Consider the following 25,445-nt stretch of genomic DNA (forward strand, 5'->3'; position numbering starts at 1 on the left):
AGAGCCCATGCTCTTTCCATTGAGCCACGCTGCTTCTCATGCTGTTGATGCCCGTCTACTTGTTTTGTTTTGTTGTCTGTCTCTCCCTTCTAGACTGTAAGCCCATTGTTGGGTAGGGATTGTCTCTTTCTGTTGCCAAATTGTACATTCCAAGCACATAGTATAGTGCTGTGCACACAGCTCTCAATAAATACGATTGAATGAATATTAATATAAATAAATAATCTATCAATTTGTCCATGAGTGCTGTGGGGCTGAGGGTGTTCTCTCACCCAGTTTTAGGGAGTTTAATTAGCAGTAACAGTTACCTAACCTTTGCTCTAGGTTTCACCACTTCTGCGGATCCCATAGCTAATTACATACAAAGATGGGAATGAAGACTCAGTCCTAAATCCTAGATATACCAGTGTGGCCTAATGGATAGAGTGTGGATCTGAGAGGCAGGAGATCTGGGTTCTGATGCTGACTCTGCTAAACGCCTGCTGTGTGGCCTTGGGTAAGTCACTTAACTTTTCTGTATCTCTATTTCCTGATCAGTTAAATGGGGATTTATTACCCAGTTTCCCTCCCACTTATGAGCCCCATGTGGAACAAGATGAGAGAATCAGCAGGGCCTAATGGAAAGAGCATGGGTCTGGGAATCAGAGGATCTGGATTCTAATCCTCATTCTGCCAAATGCTGGCTGTGCATCCATAGTCAAGTCACTTAACTTTTCTGTGCCTCAGTTCTCCTAGTCTCCCTCCTACTTAGCATGTGAGTCCCATTTGGGACAGGGACTGTGTCCAATCTAATAAGCTGGTATCTACCCCAGCACTTTGAACAGTGTTTGACACATCAATCAATTAATCAATCTTATTTATTGAGCACTTACACTGTATGAAGAGCACTGTACTAAGCACTTGGCAGAGTACAATATAAACAATAAAACAGAGTTGGTAGACATGACCCTTGCCCCCAACAAGCCTAGTGAGCACTTAACAAATACCATAAAAAAGTACTGTCTGATTTTTTTTTTAATTGTATTTGTGGATCGAGTGAGGATTTTGTGACCGGGCTAAGCATTATTTACGATGGGGTATTCAATCCCTACCACCATCACAATCACATACAGAGGGTGGTTTTAGGTGCTTCTCCATCTCTTAGAAGGTATTAATGCCTGTCTCCTCATCTAGACCGTATGCTCGCTGTGGGCTGGGAATAGGAAAGCAGCATGTTCTAGTGGCTAGAGCACAGGCCTGGGAGTCAGAAGGGCCTGGGTTCTATTCCCGGCTCTGCCTCTTGTCTGCTTTGTGACCTTGGGCAAATCACTTCACTTCTCTGTGCCTTAGTTCCCTCATCTGTAAAATGGGGATTAGGACTGTGAGCCCCACGTCGGACATAGACTGTGTCCAACCCAATTAGCTTGTATCTACCCCGGCACTTCATAGAGTGCCTGGCACATCTGCTTATCATTGTATTGTACTCTCCCAAGCGCTTAGTACACAGTAAGCACTCAATAAATACAACTGAATGACTAGTCAGTGCTTAACAAATACCCTAAAAAAGATTTAAATAATTAATACACGTCTAGATCCTCAAATTATGATCTTTTAAATAGTGCAAAATTTCAAAAATTCTCCTTTCCAGCCTGAGGAAGAACAGCTTCTTTGTTAGTTTGTCTCATGGGGTTTGAAAATATCTGACAGGGCTGCTGCTTGTGGCTTTGCTACACTAGAGGGAGGCCTTGTAGAAGAGTGTAATCCCTTTCTGATTCAGAGGGGATTGCGATACCAGATGAATTGTTTGGCTTCACCCATCGCTCTCCCCACCTTCAAAGCCTTTTTAAAATCCCATCTCCTCCAAAGAGGCCTTCCCTACTCAGCCTTTATTTCCGTTAGTCCCTCTTCCTTCTGCATCACTCTTGCACCTGGATCTGTCCTCTTTAAGCCCTAGATATTCACCCCACTTTCCACTCCACAGCACCTAGGCACACAGCCCAAATTTACTTTAATGTCTGTCTGCCCCAATAGACCGTAAGCTCCTCGTGAAGCAGCATGGCATAGCAAAAAGAGCTCGGGTTTGGGAGATATGGATTTAGGAAGATAAGCAAGAAAGAGAGGGAAAGCTGGGACAGGAAAAACACAGGAACATGAGAAAGCTGCATGGCTTAGTGGATAGAGCACGGGCCTGGGAGTCAGAAGGTCATGGGTTCTAATCCTGGCTTTGTCAGTTGTCTGCTGTGTGACCTTGGGCAAGTCACTTTACTTTTCTGTGCCTCAGTTCCCTCATCTGTAAAATGGGGATTAAGACTATGAGCCCCACCCAGGACAGGGACTGTGTCCAACCTGATTTGCTTGCATCCGCCCCAGCGCTTAGTACGGTGCCTGGCACATAGTAAGTGCTTAGCAGCGTGGCCCAGTAGAGAAACAGCGTGGCTCAGTGTAAAGAGCACGGGCTTTAGAGTCAGAGGTCATGTGTTCAAATTCCAGCTCTGCCACCTGTCAGCTGTGGTTTTGGGCAAGTCACTTAACTTCTCTGTGCCTCAGTTACCTCATCTGTAAAATGGGGATTAAGATTGTGAGCCCCCTGTGGGACAACCTGATCACCTTGTAACCTCCCCAGCACTTAGAACAGTGCTTTGCACATAGTAAGTGCTTAATAAATGCCATCATTATTAAATACCACAATTATTATTATTATTACTACAGCCTTCTACATTGGAGTTGGTGTTGTTTTTTCATTTTTGTATCGGTTGATAGGGTTCAATAGGGAACAGGGCCTTAAGGGGGAAAAGGTAAGTCAGAGAGATGTCTGTAATTATCTGTCACTTGCACAGATATTTCACACTTCTGCGTGATTTGCCTCACACATGAGACTTTAAGTTTATTTTTCTTTTCTTGACTCAGACTGAACCTCTCCTTCCCTCTCCCCCTCAACCCCCACCACCTCCCTAGCAGCTCTTTGGCATCTCCATTGTGGTTTCCCTCCACCACTAATAAAAATAACTATGGCAAATGTTAAGTGCCTACTACATGTAGGCACTTAGGGGATCAGCGTGGCTCAATAGAAAGAGCCCGGGCTTGGGAGTCAGAGGTCATGGGTTCAAATCCCGGCTCCGCCACTTGTCAGCTGTGTGACTGTGGGCAAGTCACTTAACTTCTCTGTGCCTCAGTTCCCTCATCTGTAAAATGGGGATTAAGACTGTGAGCCCCCTGTGGGACAACCTGATCACCTTGTAACCTCCCCAGCGCTTAGAACAGTGCTTTGCACATAGTAAGCGCTCAATAAATGCCATTATTATTATTATTATTATTATTACATGTGAAACACTGTTCTAAGCACCTCGGTAGATAAAAGAAAATCAAATTAGACAAAGCCCCTGTCTCACCCTGGGTTCACAGTTTAAAGGGGGAGAGAAAAAAGGTATTGAACCCCCATTTTACAGGTGAGGAAAGTGCAGCACAGAAAATTTCAGTGATTTGTCCCAACTTGTATCTACGTCAGAGTTTAATGCAGTTCCTGGTGTATAGTAAATGCTTAACAAATACCATAAAACAAAAAAGAAAAAAAAAATGACCCAGACTGAAAGCTTGTCCTCTGGTTTGTAAAGCGCTTAGCACATAGTAAGTGCTCTGTAAATACCATTGATTATTTGAGTTGACTATTTGAAATTATATCTGTAGGTCAGCAGAGTTGTTAAGATGGGATATGAGCAAATAATTTAATAGAATATAATAATAATAATAATAATTGTGGTATTTTTTAAGAGCTTACTATGTGCCAAGGCTTTATCTACTGGGGTATGTTAGATATTACATAGAGTTAAAATACCAGTGGACATAGATCATTTTTGGAAAGGAAATGTATTCAGTGATTTAACAGGTAAAATAAAATCCAGTTAGCAAAGGACAAGTTCAACCAAAAAAAAAAAAAAGTGACATCCATGCAGAGAAATGAACTATTAAAAGTTTGCCATTTAAAGGTCAAAGTTGAGAGATATAAATTAGATGAATCATTTTTTCTGAGCTCACCCATTTCAGTTTGTGAACCTTTCCTGGGGAGAAGGAGGAGAAGAAATTGGAAGTCCTTATTTTTTAATTGAATTGTACCATTCTCAATTCATTTTTCATTATGCGTCTTGGTTGATCAGATTTTGTTTTCTAAGTGCCTATTTAATGATTACCAAACGGATTTATGCTTTAGTGCACTGAAAGTAGGTTGGATGTAAAGAAATAAAATGAACCTTTGATTTTAAATTCATATTAAGTCTCTCCTCAACCATGAAAACAAGTACTGACCTTGGGCAGAGGACCTTGAAAGATGGAATAAAAATCAGTCAGCAGGCCTCAAAGACTAAGTGCTGGGGTTGACCCAAGCTAATTAGATTGGGCTCAGTCCCTATCCCCATTTTACAGATGAGGTAACTGAAGCCCAGAGAAGTGAAGTGACTTGCCCAAGGTCACACAGCAGACAGGTGGCAGGTCAGGTTTAGAACCCAGATCCTTCTGATTCCCAGGTCTGTGCTCTATCCATTAGGCCTCGGCGCAACTCTATTTCGCCACCTGAGAATGTCCAGCTCAGAAATCTGCACTTCACCAGCCGACTATCTGATTTTCTCTTTTTATGGTGTTTGTTAAGCACTCATTATGTGTCAGGCACTGTACTAAGCACTGGAGTAGATGCAAGTGAATCACGTTGGATATAGTCCATGTCCCCCACGGGGCTCACAGCTTTAACACCCATTTTACACAGGAGGGAACTGCAGCATAGAGAAGTGAAGTGACTTGCCCGAGGTCACACAGCAGACAAGTGGCACCCCGGGGTAGATACAATATCATCAGGTTGGACACAATCCCTGTCCCACAAGGGGCTCACAGTCTTAATCCCCATTTTCCAGATGAGGTAACTGAGGCCCAGAGAAGTGAAGTAATTTGCCCAAGGTCACACAGAAGACAAGTGGCGAAGCTGGGATTAGAACCCACATCCTTCCGACTCCTAGGCCCGGGCTCATAACCACTAGGCTATGTTGCTTCCTAATAATAATAATAATAATGATGATGGCATTTGTTAAGCGCTTACTATGTGCAGAGCACTGTTCTAAGCGCTGGTGGGGATACAAGGTGATCAGGTTGTCCCACGTGGGGCTCACAATCTTAATCCCCATTTTACAGATGAGGTAACTGAGGCTCAGAGAAGTTAAGTGACTTGCCCAAGGTCACACAGCAGACATGTGGCAGTCGGGATTCGAACCCATGACCCCTGATTCCAAAGCCCGGGCTCTTTCCACTGAGCCATGCTGCTAATAATAATTATTATTATTATGGTACTTGTTAAGCACTTACTATGTGTTAAGCACTGTTCTAAAGGCTGGAGTACGTAAAAGTTAATCAGGTTAGACATAGTCCCTTTTGCACATGGGGCTCACACCCTTAATTCCCATTTTACAGATGAGGTAACTGAGGTCCAGAGAAGTAAAGTGACTTGAAGTACGATGGCATACGAGAAGATCATGGGAAGCAGTATGTCCTAATAGAAAGAGCACGGATATGAGTTCTAATCCCAGCTCCACCCCGTATCTGCTGTGTGACCTTGGGTAAATCACTTTACTTCTCTGTGCCTCAGTTACCTCATCTATAAAATGGGGATTAAGACAGTGAGCTCCGTGTGGGACATGGATTGGGTCCAATTGATTAACCCGTTTCTGCCCCAGTGCTTAACACAGTGCCTGGCATATAAGAGCTGTGCTTTCAAAGACAGTCATCTTCTAAATAAATCTGCAACAAGAGGAGCCAGCATGGCATGCCCAGACCATAACCTTCCAAATATTGTCCTGGGCTATGTTCCGTAAAATCCAAAACTCCAAACCCATCCGTTTTAGTACAGTTCTTCCTCTTCTCTCCTTCATTAGATTAAATTTGGGGGTGATGCAAGACCAGGAATGCATCTACTAATGCTTTTGTATTGTACAAGAAGCAGCATGACCTAATGGATAGAGCATGGGCTTGGGAGTCAGAAGGACCTATGTTCTAATCCCAGCTCTGCCACTTGTCTGCTGTGTGACCTTGAGCAAGTCACTTTACTTCTCCATGCCTCAGTTCCCTCATCTGCAAAATGGGGCTTAAGGCTGGGAGCCCCATGTAGGACAGGAATTGTGTCCAATCTGATTTGCTTTTATCCACCCCAGCTCTGAATAAGTGCCTGGCACACAGTAAGTGCTTAACAGGTAGCATTGTAAAAAAAAATAGAAAGAATTTCACCAAACCACCCAGAAGTCCTATACTTTATCTAGAGACCACTCATGGGAGGTATCAGTATGTATATGAACAGTAAAGTCCAGTGTGGGCAGGGATAGTCTCTCTTTATTGCTGAATTGTACTTTCCAAACTCATACTACAGTCTGCACACAGTAAGTGCACAATAAATACAATTGAATGAATGAACTAAGTCCCTACTCTGTGCAGGACAATGTGCTGAACGTTACACCCTGAACGTTACACAGTTTGTAGCATCCCAAAGATACAAGGAAAGGATCGATGTTCCTCTCCTCTTTCTGCGTAAATTTTTAGCCTCCAGGTTTTCACTGACTTGTTTTCCGCATCAATAAGGGGAGAAATGGGGGACATCTTACTCCAGAAACATTTTAAATGACTGTAGAGAATCTGCATTTCTGCAGTATATTACATACATACTGGAGGTAAATATTTAAGAGCAAAACAAAAGCATTGAGCTGGAAAGAAATTGAATGCTTACATAATGTTCCAGCTGCTGGATATTCTTTGCCTGGAGGGATTAGAAAATACCCAGTGATGTGGCTGAATAGATGTTCAGTGCTACAGTTGTCAAGACATCAGCTCTTATGGTTGCCACGATGAGGAGAAAGAAAGATTCTAAAAGCATAACAACAGGAATGACTGTGGTATTTGTTAAGCGCTTACTCCTTAGCAAGCACTGTTTTAAACGCTGGAGTTAGATCCAGTCAGGTAGGACATGGTCCCTGTCCCACATGGGATTAATGCTAGAAACCGACAGGCTCATTCTCACAGGAATCATGGGGATGAAGCCCTTGTTACATCTACTACTACTACTACTACTACTACTGCTGCTGCTACTACTACTACTACCACAACCACCACCACCACCACCACCACCACCACTGCTACTACTACTACTACTACTACTACTACTACTACTACTACTACTTCTTAAGCCTTTACCATGTGAAAGGTACCGTACTAAGCACTGGGGTGAATACAAGCAAATTGAGTTAGACACAGTCCCTGTCCCATGTGGGCCTTACAGTCTCACTCCCCATTTTACAGATGAGGGAACTGAGGCAAAGAGAAGTGAAGTGACTTGCCCAAGGTCTCGCAGCAGACAAGTGTCAGAGCCGGGATTAGAACCAGTATTCCCATGGGCCATTTGGTGCTGTACTAGTAGCTCATTTTGGGCAAAGATGTCAGACCAACCATGAAAGTGAACAAGTATCCCCCAGTGACGGACTCAGAAATATATAAAGTGGTAAATGGAGAAATAACCTTCGACATAGGTGGAGTAAAACAGTCATCACGAATACAACAGTAATGCTGGTCAGGACTTCTTGGAACCTAGAGGGCGATGGTATGTATGCAGTAAGATTTTCATCTGTGGTATGGTCTGAAAAGTGTAATTTTCTGCATCTGAATTTGGCCGTTTATGTGTTGTCTCTCAGTTCTTTCAATAGAAAAATGATTGCACAGACACAAGCAGCATCTAAATGAGCACAAATCAACTGAATATCCATTTCTGAGAACATTATCGCAACCTAAAGACTTCCTTTAACAAACCCTTCAGGCTTAATTCCGACATTTAAAGCTGCATATTTTGAATTGAAAGTGCTTCTTTGCTTCGAACTATGCTATGCACAAGCAGATGCTGCAAACATTAAACATGGCAACACAACGGGGCAAGCCACTTGACTTCTCTGTGCCTCAGTTGCCTCATCTGCAAAATGGGGATTCAGCCCCTGTTCTCCCTGCTACTTAGACTGTGAGCTCCCGTGGGACCTGATTATCTTGTATCTTCCCCAGTGCTTAGTACAGTGCCTGACACATAGTAAGCGCATAACAAATGTTACAATTATTATTATTATAACAAGGAGGAGCAGCATGGCCTAATGAATAGAGCACTGGCCTGGGAGTCAGAAGGACTCTCATCCTGGCTCTGCCACTTGTCTGCTGTATGGCCTTGGGCAAGTCACTTGATTTCTCTGTGCCTCAGTTACCTCATCTGTAAAATGGGGATTATGACTGAACCCCATGTGGGACATGGACTGTGTCACCAACCTGATTACCTTGTATCTACCCCAGCGCTTAGACCAGCGCCTGACACATAGTAAATGCTTATCAAATACCATAAAAACAACAACAAAAATAAAACAAGGGGCAGTTTTTTTGTGTGTGGCTGATGTTGCCAGGACTGTGATTGAAATTCAGTTGCATATGCTCAGAGGTAAATTTGACCATCAGTAATATCATATATATATATATATGTACACACCTGTATATGTCTATATGTGTTTGTATATACATGTGTTATATATGCTGTGATATGACATGGCATTATTAATTTGATAGATGACATGTAGCTATCTTAAATTAACAATGCCAAGTCATTCAAACATTCTGTCTTTCGAAAATGGACTCCATTAATACATGAAATGCACGTTCAGCTTAAATCTTCCTTAGTGACAGGTGGGTGTCACAGAAGCCTATCAGAGTACACAAACTCACAAACTGCCATGATTCCCAATTTATGTGAGGTGTGTGTGTGTGTGTGGGGGGGGGGGGGGGGTGTCTCACACTGTCCCTCCAGAGAGAAGGAGGAGATTTAAGGATGAAACGGCTAACCTGTAAACTGTTCCCCACACTGTCTTTCTTGAAAATTCTAGAAAACAGCTTCTCTGAAAACCCTCCCACCCTCCTGACCCACCACTGTATCATTCGGGACTGTTCTCTCAGAAGAATTGCCAGAGGCAAGGAAGACAGGGAAGAGGAATTTGTGGGGGGGTTTTCTAATCGATCAATCCAGCGCATAGTACAGTGCCTGGCACATAGCAAGCGTTTAACAAATACCATGATTATTATTATTTTTCTAATAGTATTTGTTAATCACTTACTATGTGCCAGGCACTGTCCAATCTGATTATCAATCCCAGTGCTTAGAACCATGCCTGTCACATAGAACAGTGCTTGGCACATAGTAATCACTTAACAAATACCATCATCATCATAGTGTTAAAAAATGCAATTAAAAGAAGTTGATAAACATGTTCACTGCCTACAGTGAGTTTATGGTCTAGCAGCTACTACTGAAAAGTAATTACTAATAAACTAATAAATTCAATCATATTTATTGAGCACTTACTCTATGCAGAGCACTGTACTAAGCACTTGGGAACATACAATATAACAATAAACTGACACATTCCCTGCCCACAATGAGCTTATTATTATTATAATAATAATAATGGCATTTATTAAGCACTTGCTATGTGCAAAGCACTGTTCTAAATGCTGGGGAGGTTACAAGGTGATCCGGTTGTCCCACGGGGGCTCACAGTCTTAATCCCCATTTTAAAGATGAGGTAACTGAGGCACAGAGAAGTGAAGTGACTTGTCCAAAGTCATACAGCAGACAATTGGTGGGGCCGAGATTTGAACCCATGATCTCTGACTCAAAAGCCTGTGCTCTTTCCCCTGAGCCATGCTGAACTTACAGTCTAGAGGGGGAGATAGACATTAATAATTCATTCATTCATACATTCAATCGTATTTATTGAGCGCTTACTGTGTGCAGAGCACTGTACTAAGCACTTGGGAAGTACAAGTTGGCAACATATAGAGACGGTTCCTACCCAACAACGGGCTCACAGTCTAGAAGGGGGAGACAGACAACAAAACAAAACATATTAAAATAAATAGAACAGTAAATATGTACAATGTATAATATGTATAATAAATAGGCAGACATTAAGATTCTAATTTCAGCTCCTCCACTTGTCTTCTGTGTGACCTTGGGCAAGTTACTTGAGTTCTCAGTGCCTCAGTTACTTCATCTGTAAAATGGGAATTAAGACCCTGAAACCTATGTGTGGAACAGGGACTGCATCCAACCTGATTACCTTGTATCTACCCCAGTACTTCGAACAGTGCTTGACACTGCTATTATATTATGTATATATTATATTATGACTATATAATATATTCTGTTATAAGCAGGTAAATTGGAGGTAAAATGAGATCAACAAGAGTTTGAAACCCCAGGGAGAAAAGGGGAAGCCTGAATTCAGTAAGTATCAGTTAAGGATTAAATAAGAACAGCTGAGAAGGAACGTTATCATGATACTCACCTGTTGGAAATACATTTCATTTAATTTGGCTTCTTGTCACTTTCCCAGCTGTGACTACTTATTCACCTACTGTTGGGGCTCTGCTGAGAGATTTGGAACATATCTGTAACTTTTTCATATCTGTCCCCCCATCTAGACTGTAAATTCCCTGTGGGCAAGGAGTGGGTCCGTGATATATTGTTATAAGGTGCTTTCCCCCAGTCCTGGAATGCCCTCCCTCTGCCCATCCGCCAAGCTAGCTCTCTTCCTCCCTTCAAGGCCCTACTGAGAGCTCACCTCCTCCAAGAGGCCTTCCCAGACTGAGCCCCTTCCTTCCTCTCCCCCTCGTCCCCCTCTCCATCCCCCCATCTTACCTCCTTCCCTTCCCCACAGCACCTGTATATATGTATATATGTTTGTACATACTTATTACTCTATTTATTTTACTTGTACATATCTATTCTATTTATTTTATTTTGTTAGTATGTTTGGTTTTGTTCTGTCTCCCCCTTTTAGACTGTGAGCCCACTGTTGGGTAGGGCCTGTCTCTATATGTTGCCAACTTGTACTTCCCAAGCGCTTAGTACAGTGCTCTGCACACAGTAAGCACTCAATAAATACAATTGATTGATTCTCATGCCTTTAGTACAGTGCTCTGCACACAGAAAGCGCTCAATAAATAGGACTGACCGACTCTGAGGTTGGAGCTAGCCAGGGGGCTAAATGGAGAGAAAATGAGGGGCTTCTGATTTTCAAAGCCCCCACCTTTCTGCTTCCATCAGGCTTTCAGGCTGGGGAGGGGGGGTCTTGGTGAGGATTTTGGAGCTGGGAATGCCTCCCCCTCCCCCCAACTTGTCGTGCTAGTCCTTGCACTTGTCTGCTGTGTGACCCGGGGTGAATCACTTGACTTCTCTGGGCCTCGGTGTCATCATCTGTAAAATGGGGACTGAGCCCGTGAGCCCCACGTGGGACAGGATCCAACTTGATTTGCTCGGGCCCCCCCAGCGCTTAGTACAGTGCCTAGCCCATAGTAAGTCAGTCAGTCACAAATGGCATCATCATCATCCTTAGGAAGGGGTGAGATTGGGGTCTGAAGTGTAAGTGAGATCTGGGGGGAAGGTGGCAGTTTTGGCGGGGTGCCAGCCGTGCGGTGGCTGCCAGCTAGAGGCGGGGCCAGGTGTGGGGTGGGGTGGGGTGTGTTGCGGTGCAGTGTGTTGCGTTGCGCTGAGGTCCCGAGCAGCAGCAGCAGGACCGGCGGAGGAGGAGAAGGAGGGAAAGTGAGGACCGGGTGAGCACCAACTGAACACTTCTCGGGGGGCACGGGGGAGACCGGGGAGAGATGGGGAGGGTTGTGGAGGGCAGAGATGGGGAGACGGGGGAGAAGAGAGACGGGGACAAGAGAGATGGGGGAGACGGGGGACAAGAGATAGGGGAGACGGGGACGAGAGATGGGGGAGAAGAAAGATTGGGGAGATGGGGGAAAAGAGAGATGAGGAGACGGGGGGACAAGAGAGATGGGGGAGAAGAAAGACGGGGGAGAAGAGAGATGGGGAGAAGAGAGAGGGAGAGACGGGGAAGAAAGATGGGGCGACGGAGGGAGATGCGGGAGGAAAGATATGGGGGAGATGGGGAGAGAGAGATGGGGAGGAGAAGTGGGGAAGAGAAATGGGGGCGACGAGGTGTAGTGGGAAAAGCAGTGGGTGGCGGGCAAGGGGTGTGTGTGTGTGTGAGGGATCCGGCTTGGATGGGGGGTCCCGAGGCTGAGGGGGGTGGCTGGCCTGGCTGATGTTCCTGGGCCCCCCGCCCCGCCCAGCCCAGCCCAGCCCAGCCCAGCCCAGCCCACGTGGCCCCGCAAAGCGAGCGTCCTGCAGTGTGCTTGGGCACAGGTGCATGGGCAATCGGGCACGGGGGGGAGAGGGGCGGGTCCCGAAACCAGCCCGGGGGTCGAGCGTCACGTCCTGCGGCCACCCCTGCAGAGAGCCCGCTCGCCTGCTCGCCTGTCCTCTCGTCCGCCGCTCCAGCACCGGGCTCCACATCTGCTCCCCACGAGGACCGGTAAGTCTCCCGCCCGCTCCTCCTCCGGCTTCCCCCCACCCCCACCCCACCTCGGACTCGGGAAAGTTTGATAAAAAAGCAAATCCAACATCTCTGTCGCTTTTCCCGTCCACACAAGGTGAACCCAAGGGACAATATATCGCCGGGTTTCCCTATCTTCGTGGTCCTGGTTTTTATCTCCTATTTCTTCTTTTAGCAATCAGTAGTACCTGTTCACTCAGACGTATTTATTGAGCGCTTGCTCTGCACAGAGCACTGTAGTAAGCGCTTGGAAAGGACAATTCAGCAATAAAGAGGGACAATCCCTGCCCACACCGGCCTTACAGTCCTGAATGGGGGAGGCAGACATCAGGGCATGTAAACAGGTATCAGTATAAATCAATAGAATTATTACTGTGTGCAGAGCACTGTACTAAACACTGGGCGTTCGTTGTGGGCAGGGAGCGGCTGTTTGTTGTTATAGGACATTCTCCCAAGCGCTTAGTGCAGTGCTCTGCACACAGTAAGTACTCAAGGAATACGACTGAATGACCTGTTCCCTGCTTACAGTCTTTTGCCTGATTCGGTGATTTAGAATTTAGCCTAGTTATCTACCTGTGGCCAGGCACTAATGGATAAAGATTGATAAGACCCTGTAACTTTTTTTTCTTCACACAGCTGTCTGTAGCACTGCATTTATGTGACTCTGCATCTCTTCTCCTTAACTGCATTTAAAGGATTGAAAAATCCTCCAAAGGTGCCGATATTAGATATCCGAGTTGGGCTGAATTCACAGAGGAATTATTTAAAGGGATAGATTACATCCTGGGAATTTTAGAAGTCATAATGGCTGGCTTTGCTTTCTATGTTCTAGAGATGCCCCAAACACCCCCTCACCCCTATTCCTATGCCCCCACCCCAATTCCTACCTCCCTAATTTCCTCTACAGTGATTTAGTGAAAATCCAATCTGGATTTCTGAAGGCGTGTTCCAATAACCCAAGCAAGCATCCTGGTTTTCCTTTTTCTTTCGTATTATACTCTGTTTCATTTAACCCGTTGAGCAGGGAGATGGAGAGAAAGGTTGAAGCATTCTCATTTGGTCATGTTAAAGTTCATTTTTCTTTCTGGGAAAGTTAAACGAATGCCAATTATTTTCGCGGCTCTTGCTTAAAGGAAGTCAAGGAATAGTCTTCCCAGAATGCTTAATTGGTGGCTTTTGTGTTCATTTGTTATTCAGTTGGAAATTTGAACAGGTGGTGTTCACAGAGACGTTAGAGGATTATGTCTCTGGCCGCTAAACGATCACCACAGGGCTGGGAAGCTAGATTGAATAATTTTTTTTTTCCAAAACTAGGATTACCGTGATTCATATAAGGAAAAAGATTTCCTTTTCTCTTGGAGGAAGCCACGTAGAAAAATTTGCCCTCTAGGGATTGAATCAGTGTGTTTCTTTGGGTTGATACTGTTTGCTCAAGAGGAAGAATTACCCTCACCATGCAAGGTATTTTTAAAATAGTAAGTGATCTGTATTTTCAGAGCTCAGTCATAATCTTTTAGAATTGGCAGAGAGCTTTAATTGCACTCTCTTCCACTCACCCCTTTCCATGCCTCAAGTTACTAAATGACTTACCAAAAAAAGTACAAATTCTTACAATGTGACAAAATGGTAAGGAAGACGTTTAAAAGCTCAAATGTTAAAGAGGAGCTTCTGAAGTATTTAATCAACAGGAGAGGGGCTAGAGGAAGGAAAGCAAGGGATCTTTGGGAATCATGAGTAAGAATCCTTTCACATTGGAGTTTTAGGATTTTGTTCTTTAAAATTATTCCTCATAATAGCATTTACTGAGGGTCTACTCTGTGCACTGTACTAAGTTCTTGGAGTACAAAATAGTTACATAGCAACTGTCTACTATTATAAGTAATTACTGTATGTGCCACTATGCTAAGAGCTGGGGTAGATACAGAGTATTCATTCATTAGTATTTATTAAGCACTTAGTGTGTGCAGAGCATTGCTCTAAGCGCTTGGGAAAGTACAATACAACAATAGATATATTCCCTGCCCACAAGGAGTTTACAGTCGAGAAGGGACAGACATCAATACAGATAAATTATAGATATGTACAAAGTGTTGTGGGGCTGGGAGGGCTGGGAGTTGAGGGGGGAAGAGCAAAGATAGCAAGTCAGGGTGATGCAAAAGGGAGTGGGAAAAGGTGAAAGGGGGGGGCTAGATTGGGAAGGCCTCCTTGAAGAGATGTGCCTTCAACAAAGCTTTGAAGGCCGTGAGAGTAATTGACGAATTTGAGGAAGGAGGGCATTCCAGGCCAAAAGCAAGATGTGGGGTAGGGGTTTGTGTCGAGACAGGTGAGACCATGACACAGTGAGAAAGTTAGCATTAGAGGAGGAAAGTGTGTGGGCTGGGTTGCAGAAGGAGAGAAGGGAGGGTGAGGTTGGTGGGGGCAAGGTGGTGGACTGCTTTAAAGCCAATGGTGAGGGCTTTTTGTTTGATGTGGAGGTGAATGGGCAACCACTGGAGTTTTTTGAGGGGTGGGGTGACATGTCCTGAATGTTTTTGTAGAAAAGTGATCCGGGCAGCAGAGCGAAATATGGACCAGAGTGGGGAGAGACAGAAGCCTGGAAAGGTAGCAAGGAGGCTGATGCAGTAATCCAGGTGGGATAGGATGAGTGATCATATTAACATGGTAGCAGTTTGGATGGAAAGGGAAGGGCAGATTTTAGTGATGTGGTGAAGATGGGACCCACAGGATTTAGTGATGGATTGAATATGTGGTTTGAATGACAAAGAGGAGTTGAGGATAATTCCAGGGTGTCAGATCAAACATAGTCCCTGTCTCTCATGGGATTCTAGAAGACCCAGTCTTTGTCCTCGTAGGGCTAACAATTCTGTGAAGGAGGCAGATCCTTAAATGAACAATTGGGGGAGTTTTAGAGCATATAAGGTAAAAGTTATGAGTAAGAAGCAGCCTGGCTTAGTGGAAAGGACAAGGATCTTGGGACCTGGGAGTCAGAGGACCTGGGTTCTAATACCAGCTCTGTCATTTACCTGCTGTGTAACCTTGGGTAAACCACTTCTCTGTGCCTCAGATTCCTCATCTGTAAAATGTGGTTTCAATACCAGTTCTCTCTCCTCCTCAGACTGTGAGCCTTGTGTGGGACGGGGCCTTTGTCTGTCCTGATAATCTCAACTCCCCCAGAGCTTAGTGCAGTGCTTAGAACATAGTAATAAATGCCACAGTTAAGAGTTTTAGTGGCCCAGAAAGGACCAAGATGAGAGCTGACTGATGCAAGTGACTGTGAACCCGTTGTTGGGTAGGGACCGTCTCTATATGTTTCCAACTTGAACTTCCCAAGCGCTTAGTACAGTGCTCTGCACACAGTAAGCGCTCAATAAATATGATTGAATGAATGAAAGTGAGGAGACAAGATGGAGAAGGCCTCCTGGAGGAGGTGTGATCTCAGAAGGGCTTTTGAGATGAGAAGAGTTGTGGTCTGTCAAATGAAGGGAGAGTATGAGGACATGGTCGATGGCCGGCGAGAAAGAGAATGTGAGGTGAGATGAGTCGATTAGTGTTATTAGAATGAAGATTTTGTGAGCTATTTTACTTGTACATATCTATTCTATTTATTTTATTTTATTAATATGTTTGGTTTTGTTCTCTGTCTCCCCCTTCTAGACAGTGAGCCCACTGTTGGGTAGGGACTGTCTCTATATGTTGCCAACTTGTACTTCCCAAGCTCTTAGTACAGTGCTCTGCACACAGTAAGTGCTCAATAAATATGATTGATTGATTGGTGTAAAGGGAGAAGAGAGTGGATAAGTAGGAGAGAGAAAGTTGATGGAGTGCCAAAAGTCAATGGTGGGGAGTTTTTGCTTGGTGTGGCAAAGAATGGGCAGCTGCTGGAAATTTCTGATGCCTGGGGAGATGTGTGCAGCACAGTGTTTGAGGAAAATGATCTGATAAAGAGAGGGCAGAAGGGAATCGGGGAGAGATTGGAGGCAGAGAGATTGGTGAGGAATCTGGTGACACTTCATCCAAAAGGGCTGTCTTTTATGCTCAGCCAGCTATAGGCAATTTTTTGGAAAAAGACCCATCTTCACATTTGATTAAATCAGTGGTCCATCTGAGGCTGGAAAGAAACAAATCTGAAGGCAGTGTAAGAAGTCACATTACCCCAGTGGGCTCACCACTCTCAAAATCCCTTAGGCACTTACAAAAATATTAGTACCTTGATCTCCTCTATCTCACCCTTTCCCAACCCCTTTCCCACATCCTATACATCCAACATCTAAATTTCTGGTAAGTAGTAATCTACTAAATGACCTCCCCATCATACACAGATTGGGTAGATCCTTGTTATATTAGTAAGCCCAGTTTAGGACAACCCAATAAAAGAGGAGAATTTGGAGAAGCTTAAACAAATGCGATCAAGTGCTTGTAGAGGAAAAAAAACACTGGGAAAGAAATGGAGAAGCCAATCAATCAGTGGTAAAAAAAAATATTAGTACCGCAATCTCATTTATCTCACCACCAGCCCCTCTCCCACACCCTGCTTCTGGCCTGAAACTCCCTCCCACTTCCTAACCAACGATGATCACTCTCTCTACCTTCAAAGTCTATTTAAAATTACTTCTCCTCCAAGAAGCCTTCTCCAAGTCCATATTTCCTCTACTCCCTCTCTGTGTTGCCCTCACCCTTAGATTTGTACCCTTTATTCACCCACCCTCAACCCCACAACTCATATCTATATACATAATTTATTTTAATAAATAAATAATATACTCGGTTATATTGTACTCTCCCAAGTGCTTAGTATAGTGCTCTGCACACAGCAAGTGCTCAAATATGATTGATTGAAGCAGGGTAATGGACTATCTGGAAATACTATCCTGAAGTAATACTGGGAAGCTGAAAGCATGCTACACTTGTCTGCTGTGTGATCTTGGGCAAGTCACTTCACTTCCCTATACCTCAGTTCCCTCATCTGTAAAATGGGGATTAAGACTATGAACCCCACGCGGGACAGGGACTGTGTTCAACCTAGTTTGCTTGTATTCACCCAAGTGCTTAGTGCAGTGCCTGGCACATAGTAATCGCTTAGCAAATGCCATAATTATTATTACTGGGGGCCCTGCTCCACATTTATTCCTGCCTGCCCCCTGAATATAGGGAAGAAAAAAAGACACTGAAACCACTTTTTACCAGCTCACTCTTCATTTACTTGCTATTGTTTGCTTATTTTATAGCATTTAATAACACATTGTAGACAGTTAATACAAATACATCCTGGCCTAATTGCTCTCAGCAGGCATTGTTCTGGATGATAAAACACAATAAAGGCTCTCTTCCACAAAAGAGGAATGAAAAGGAAATCAGTGTAAGCACAGCTATATTTGCAAAGCGTTGTTGGCAAGATTTGTGCATTTGCTAGCCCTGGTTTCTCCCTTTAGGTACAGCTAGATGCAAGTATGTGCTGAACTCCTTTTTTGCCTGAGGAATTCAGCAGAACAGGGGACAGGGTAAGGTGGGCACTGTCATAGACCTATCGGCATTTTGGGGTCAGCGAGGAGGCTGATGCAGTAGTCGAGGTGGTCTATTATGTCTCTGCAAGCCACCACTCCCACACTTTTAAAGCCCTGCTAAAATCACCTCAATCAGTCATATTTTTTTGACCACTTACTGTGGGCTTACTGTACTAAACGCTCGGGAAAGTACAGTGTAACTGTTGGTAGACACATCCCCTGTCCACAATGTGTTTACACTTTAGAGGGGGCCGAGGACATTAATAAAACTTAGGGTTTGGTTGGGAAGATGAGGACTTCTGCTTTGGACATGCTAAGTTTGAAATGTCGACAGGACATCCAACTAGAGATGTCTTGAAGGCAGGAGAAAATGCAAGACTGCAGAGAAGGAGAGAGATCAGGGCTGAAGACGTAGATTTGGGAATCATCCCCGTAGAGATGGTAGTAGAAGCTGTGGGAACAAATGAATTCTCCAAGGGAGTGGGTATAGATGGAGAATAAAAGGAGACCCAGAACTGAACCTTGAGGGACCCCCGCACTGAGGGGGTGGGAGGCAGAGGAGGAGATCTCGAAAGAGACTGATAATGAGTAGCCCCAGTGATAGGAGGAGAAGCAGGAGAGGACAGTGTCAGTGAAGCCGAGGTTGGATGATGTTTCCAGGAGACAGGTGTTCAGTAGGGTCAAAGACATCTCCCAGAGGCCTTCCCCGATTTTCTCTGTATGCCCTCCCCTCTGCCTTACCTCTGCTCTTGGATCTGTACCCCTTTAGCATAAATAAACCCCCATGTGAGCCCCATGTAGGACAGAGACTTGTTCTAGCCTGATAATCTTGTATCTACCCCAGTGCTTAGTATAGTGCTGAATGCCAAGTAAGTACTTAACAAATATAATAATAATACTGTGTGCGCAGCACTATATGTAGAGCTTGGAAGAGAACAATGAAACAGAGTTGGTAGACATGTCCCTTGCCCACAAGGAGTTTAAAATCTAGAGGAAGAAACAGACATTAAAATAAATTATGGCTATGTATTTACGTGCTGTGGGACTGAGAGTGAGTTGAATAAAGGGTAATAATAATAATAATGGTATTTAAGCACTTACTATGTGCCAAGCTCTGTTCTAAGTGCTAAGGTAGCTACAAGATTATTGGGTTATCCCACATGGGGTGCACAGTCTTAATCCCCATCTTACAGATGAGGTAACAAATACAGAGAAGTCAAGTGACTTGCCCAAAGTCACACAGATGACGTGGCAGAGCTGGGATTCGAACCCATGATCTCTGACTCTGACCCCTGACTCTGGGTACAAATCCAAGCATAAGAGCGATGCAGAAGGGAGAGGGAGTAGGGGAAATGAGTGCTTCTTTGAGGAGGCCTTGTGGAGGAGATGTGATTTTAATAAGGCTTTGAAGGTGGGGTGTGGGGGGCAAGTTCCAGGCCAGAGGCAGGATGTTGGCAAGGCATCTTCCCAGCCCAAAGGATATTGTGGGGTTGAGAATTGATGGCTCGCTGTAAAAAGTACAAGTGCTTCAAACAAACTAATTTAGTAGTATTATTGCTCTGGATATTATGTAACTCCTCCAGTGGGTTAAATATTGAATTACCCTCGGGTCCAAGAGAGAATCATCCTCCCGCAAAATCCGTCTTCTCACTTTACTGTCCCCCTCGACACTTGGTAGAGAAGTGTTCCTGTTCAGTTCAATAGTCCCCTTGTACAGTGATATACTTGACTGATTTTGAAATGCCTTTTCCACCTCTTTGGAGACTCTTCAGCTCCTGCTTTTTGTGTTGGATGTCATACTTATCCCGCTTTCATATCTCCCAAGACTGTAGAAGGCAGGAGAAATTGAGACTTTTTGAGAAGTTGAAGATTTTCTTGAATTGTAAAATGATTAATCAATGATATCTGAGTACTTACTGTGTACACTGATCTAAGCGCTTGGGAGAGTACAATGCAGTACACTTGGTGGCTATGATCCTTGCCTTCAAGAGGCTTAAAGTCTAGAAGGGGAGATGGGCATTAAAAAGAAATACAAATAGGGGAAAATGGCAGAAATACTATGGGGCTGTAATGACATGAGCATAAGACTGCTTACGGGTGATGGGAGAGAATCCAAGTGATTAAGACCCAAGTGTATAGGCAAGGCAGAAGTAAGGATGAACCATAGATGGGGAAATGAAGTGTCAGTCTTGAAGATGTGATTTTTAGTAGGATTTTGAAGATGGAGAGAGTGGTGGTCTTTTGGATCGGAAGTAGGAGGGAGTTCCAGGCTGAAAAGGAGCAAGGGATCATTGACGAGCCAGATGAGATGGAGTAACAGTGAGCTGGTTGGCATTAGAGAAGGAAAGTATGGTGGGAGATTGGTGAGGTTAGGTAGGAGGGCTGACCGAGGGCCTTAAAGTCAATGGCAAAATACTGTAGGGATGCACAAGACCTGTCCAATGCTTCATCTGATCGCTGTTGAGAAGACTGGTCCCTCCTCACCCCTTCCTCTGCCACATTCTTTTCAAATTGGGGAATTCCTGCTGGGTTCTCCCTTCAGCAGTGGCTCCTGAAGGAGTAATACAGATAGGGTGGAAATGGGAGGGACTGAGATGATAGAAGCATTAGGAGATAACCACATGTCTTCTGTTGTCAAATATTGTCTTTTCCACCCATACGTTTAGACAGTGAGTTCCTTGTGGGCCAGGAACATATGTACTAAATTTGTGTCTCCTTAGCCCGATGAGCGTTGAGTTCTCGACTGTAAGGAATGTAGGAAATGTGTCTATTATTGTACTCTGAAGTGCTTAGTACAGTGCTCTGCACACAGTAACTGTGCAATCAGTATGATTGAATGAATGAATATTGAATGAGGTTGGTATGTCTGAGGCAGCCCAGTGCTCAAAGAAATCCCCTGTCTTTAGAGAAGTGAATGTCTCCATCATTCAGGAAAACCCATGTCTTTTTTTTCCATGATCTTCAATGAAAAATGACTCTTCACCCTCCCCTGGAGCCTCTTCCAGTTTTTTTTTTATAATCTTCAGATTTCCCCAAATCTTCCCTATTCTTAATTGAAATCTCTCCTGCCATTACCTTAGTCCATTGTATTTCTTTTTTCCGTCTTATGAGGATATTCCAGAATGGTCCAGCACCCTCCTTTTGATGAAATAGTGATCATTCTGTCAGCAGCTCAACTTCTCTTCCCAAGGCAATGAACAAATGCAAAGTACTTTCCTTGTTAAGATCATGGAAAACCTATTTTAATTCATTATCAGGCTTACTCAATTTATAAGATTCCAGAATAGCATTTTATATTTGAATTTGAAGAGATTTTAGAACAGTGGGAAGTGATGAGAATTTCTTTCTTGGAACTATTAATCATCTAATGAATATAATAATGCCTCAAATACCAAATGATGTGCAAATTTGATTGCTTATTGCATGCTGAACCTTGACTTTTTTGCACTCTGTATTTTTTTATCATTACTAGATTTTCAGTTCTCAAGTTAAATTTTAACTATTTCAGGTTTTTTAATGGTGTTGGCTAAACGCTTGCTTTGTGTCAAGCACTGTTCTAAGCACTGGAGTAGATACAAGATAAGCAGGCTGGATGCAGTCTAAGTATGAGGGAGAACAGGTAATGAAGCCCCATTTTACAGATGAGAAAACTGAAGCACAGAGAAGTTAGTGACTTGCCTAAAGTCACACAGCAGGCACGTGGAGGAGCAGGGATTAGACCCAAGGCTCGGGCTCTTTCCACTAGGCAACACTGCCTTTCATGTCCCAGTTCTGCTTGAATGAGTCACAAGAACCAGGGACCCAAAGGTCTGAGAGTTGAGATGAACGTTGTGGGCAGGGAATGTCACTGTTTATTGTCATATTGTACTTTCCCAAGTGTTCGTACAGTGCCCTGAACAAAGTAAGCACTCAATAAATACAACTGAATGAATGAACTCAGGTTAAATTGCCTTATGTATTTTACTAATCACAGTTAGTTCTACTTATCCGGTGCCTTAAAGGCCGAATGCCAGCTTGTTTCCAGCACTTAGAACGGTGCCTGGCACATAGCAAGTGCTTAACAAATACCGTCATTATTATTAATTATCAATAATGCCAGAAATATACCTCATCTCACTTCTCTCCAGCCCAGCCCACACACTCTTTTCTTCTAGAGCCAGCTGTACCTTAAGCTCATCTATCTCGCCACTGACCTCTCTCCCACGTCCTCCCTCTGGCTTGGATTCCCTTCCCCTCCATGTATGCCAGACCACCACACTCCCCACAGTCAAAGCATTATTAAGGTCACATGTCCTCCAAGAGGCCTTCCCTGATTAAGCCGTCTTTTCCATGACTCCCTTTCCCTTCTGCATTATTTATCCCTCTTAGACACGTTGGTATTCACCCCACCCTCAATCCCACAGTGCTTATGTATGTATCCGTAAATTATTTATATTAATTTCTGCCTTTCCCTGTAGACCGTAAACTCGTTATGGGCGGGGCATGTGTCTACCAACTCTGTTGTACTGGACTCTCCCGAAGACATAATACACAGTAATAATACTAATAATAATACTGCTAACTAATAATAATAATAACTACTAATAATACATATAATACGCATGCTCAATAAATAGCAGTGATTGATGCTTTTGAGCGGGTGGGTCTCTTGAGGACTTGTAGCACCATCAGAGTACCAGCGTTCCCAGTTTTTTTTTGTTTTTTTTTTAAAGCGCTTTCTATGTGCCGACACTGTACTAAGTCCTGGGAGTAGGTACAAGATTATCAGGTTGGGTGCAGTCCTTGTCATTCATTCAATTGTATTTATTGAGTACTTACTGCATGCAGAGCACTGTACTAAGCGCTTTCCCACACAGGACTCTGGTCTCAATCCCATTTTACAGATGAGGTAACTGAGGCACAGAGAAGTGAAGTGACTTGCCCAAGGTCACACAACAAACAAATGGCAGAGTCAGGATTAGAACCCAGGTTCTCAGACTCCTAAAACCATGCTCTTGGAGTGAACTTGACTATTCCCACTGAGGAAGGTGACAACCTCAAGGGTCATGTGTGCAAAAGCATGGCTAATGCTTGTTAGGTGATTTTTAGATAATCTCCACTTTCCCGAGAGTTGCGAATTTTTAAAAGTATAATAATCTCTTGAGACAGTAGAGGAGCCCTATTTAACTGGAATCTGGAAAACAAGTAGTATTTGTGTCACAAATGCCTCCTCATGTGTTATAACACTTTCAGGGTAGCAGTTGTGTTTGTTTAAGCAACTGTAAAATATTTAACTGTAAACATTGCACTCGTGTAGCTTTTTTTATCCTCCTTTCATTTTCAAAGAACTCCTCATGTGATCCCTGTTCCCGATTTATTTTAAAAGTCTACTTTCAGAGAGCGCACATTCCAGAATGTTTTTAACTTTGGCTAAAGCAAGCTTTCTTGAGGAGATGAAGTTGGATATAATATTTGTGTGGGTTAGTTTGTGAATTTCTATGTGATAGTTAAGTTGGAACTCATAAAAGAGAAGCAAAGCTACAAACAGCCTTGGTTCATCCTTTAAAGTCCAAAGTGACTGGTTCTTTATGGGCAGGGAATGTGTCTGATGATATAGCATACTCTCCCAAGTGCTTAGTACAGTGCTCTTCACATGGGAAGCACTCAATAAATATGAAAGAATAAAGGGTTATTTTTAAAGCTAGTTCCCCCGGGACCCCCTCCTGTAACTACAGATGTACTACAGAGAAGCAGCTAGGTCCGGTTCCACCACTTACTGGAGGTGTGACCTTGGGCAAGTCACTACACTTCTCTGGGCCTCAGTTCCTTCATCTGCAAGCTGGGGATTCATTACCCGTGCTTCCTCCTGCCGCCAAGGGTCCCTCTCCTGTAACTACAGATTTATTTATTTCATTATTCATTCATTTATTGAGCACGTACTGTGTGCAGAGCACTGTAATATGTTTGAATGAATTCAAATGGGCTACAGAGAAGCAGCCTGGTTTGGCTCCACCACTTACTGGCTGTATACCATTCATTCATTCAGTTGTATTTATTGCACACTTTCCTGCCCACGAAAAGCTTGCAGTCCAGATGGGCTTGTCTCGTCTTACGCTGTCGAGTCATCTCTGACCCATAGTGGCTCCATGGACACATCTCTCCCAGAACGCCCCATCTTCATCTGCCATCGTTCTGGTAGTGGACCCAAAGAGTTTTCTTGGTCGATCTTTGGAAGTGGTTTACCATCACCTCCTTCCACGCAGTCAACTTGACTTTCCACCCTCGACTCTCTCCCCTGCCTCTGCTGCCCAGCACAGGGGAGTTTTGACTTGGAGTAGATTGCCTTCCACTCGCTAACCACTGCCCGAAGTGGAAAAGTGATGAGGTAGATAAAAGATCATTCAGGATGGACACAGTGATTGATGAGATGAGGGGGATATCTCTATAAAGTTCCCCAAGCCTCAACAACCAGCCATGTTTTAGCCTTAGAATTTAGGGGAAAAGATGGAAGAAAAGTGAAGTTATATAGTTTCCAGGTTAGATTTTTCAAAGCTGCCCTTTTCAAGGGGCAATTGCCTCATCCCATAATAATAGCTTTATTTTTTGTTTTTAAGAAATCAGGTGGAAAAGACAAACAATATTTTTGCTTAAATTTTGTTGCTGTAAAGATACATTAATTTTTCTGTTGGTTGAGGACTTAATGGCAGGAGAAACTTCTGTAGTAACACTCTCAAAATATATTGCACTGTGGTTATTTTCAGAGTTATAACAAAGACAGGAATTTGAGATGGCTATTTTTATAAGATGCAAACCAACTTTTTTGCCTTTTTTCACCCTAAAGGAACTATTTCCTTTTAGACTGTGAGCCCACTGTTGGGTAGGGACTGTCTCTATGTGTTGCCAATTTGTACTTCCCAAGCGCTTAGTACAGTGCTCTGCACATAGTAAGCGCTCAATAAATACGATTGATTGATTGATTGAACCCCAGCTCTCCCACTTGTCCGCTGTGTGACCTTGAATAAGTCACTTCCCTTCTCTGGGCCTCAGTTACCTCATCTGTAAAGTGGGGATGAAGACTGTAGACTTCTATCAATCAATCAATCTTATTTATTGAGCGCTTACTGTGTGCAGAGCACACACTTCTAGACTGTAGACTGTAAGCCTCTAGACTGACTCTAGACTTGTCTCCCCCTTTTAGACTGTGAGCCCACTGTTGGGTAGGGACTGTCTCTATATGTTGCCAATTTGTACTTCCCAAGCGCTTAGTACAGTGCTCTGCACATAGTAAGCGCTCAATAAATACGATTGATGATATTTCAAGTGATCAGTGCTGGAACCTAAACCTCAATAAAAGTTGGCCTTTCTCTAAGAAGATTATCAGTTGATTCTAATTAATCCCTTTGAAGAGAAGCGATATCTTTGGTCAGGAATAAAATCGCAGTGCAGTGCTCTGTTCTCTAGGCTAAATCACTCATTCAGTCATATTTATTGAGTGCTTACTGTGTGCAAAGCAGTGTACTAAGCGCTGGAGTCACCTCAGTTC

The 25,445-nt window shown here is 43.7% G+C and overlaps 1 protein-coding gene across 2 annotated transcripts in view; it reads left to right on the top strand.

Annotated features, from left to right (window-relative positions):
* Nucleotides 1-11,613: 11,613 nt before the first annotated feature.
* The window catches only part of SYTL5 (synaptotagmin like 5), a 95,913-nt gene continuing 82,081 nt past the window's right edge, over nt 11,614-25,445 (top strand). For both annotated transcript variants that reach the window (XM_038760395.1, XM_038760396.1), the window contains exons 1-2: nt 11,614-11,634; nt 12,323-12,401. The gene's annotated coding sequence lies outside the window, so the exon portion shown is untranslated. The remainder of the gene's footprint in view (nt 11,635-12,322; nt 12,402-25,445) is intronic.

This window comes from Tachyglossus aculeatus, chromosome 18 (genome assembly GCF_015852505.1).
Source record: "Tachyglossus aculeatus isolate mTacAcu1 chromosome 18, mTacAcu1.pri, whole genome shotgun sequence".
NCBI lineage: Eukaryota > Metazoa > Chordata > Mammalia > Monotremata > Tachyglossidae > Tachyglossus > Tachyglossus aculeatus.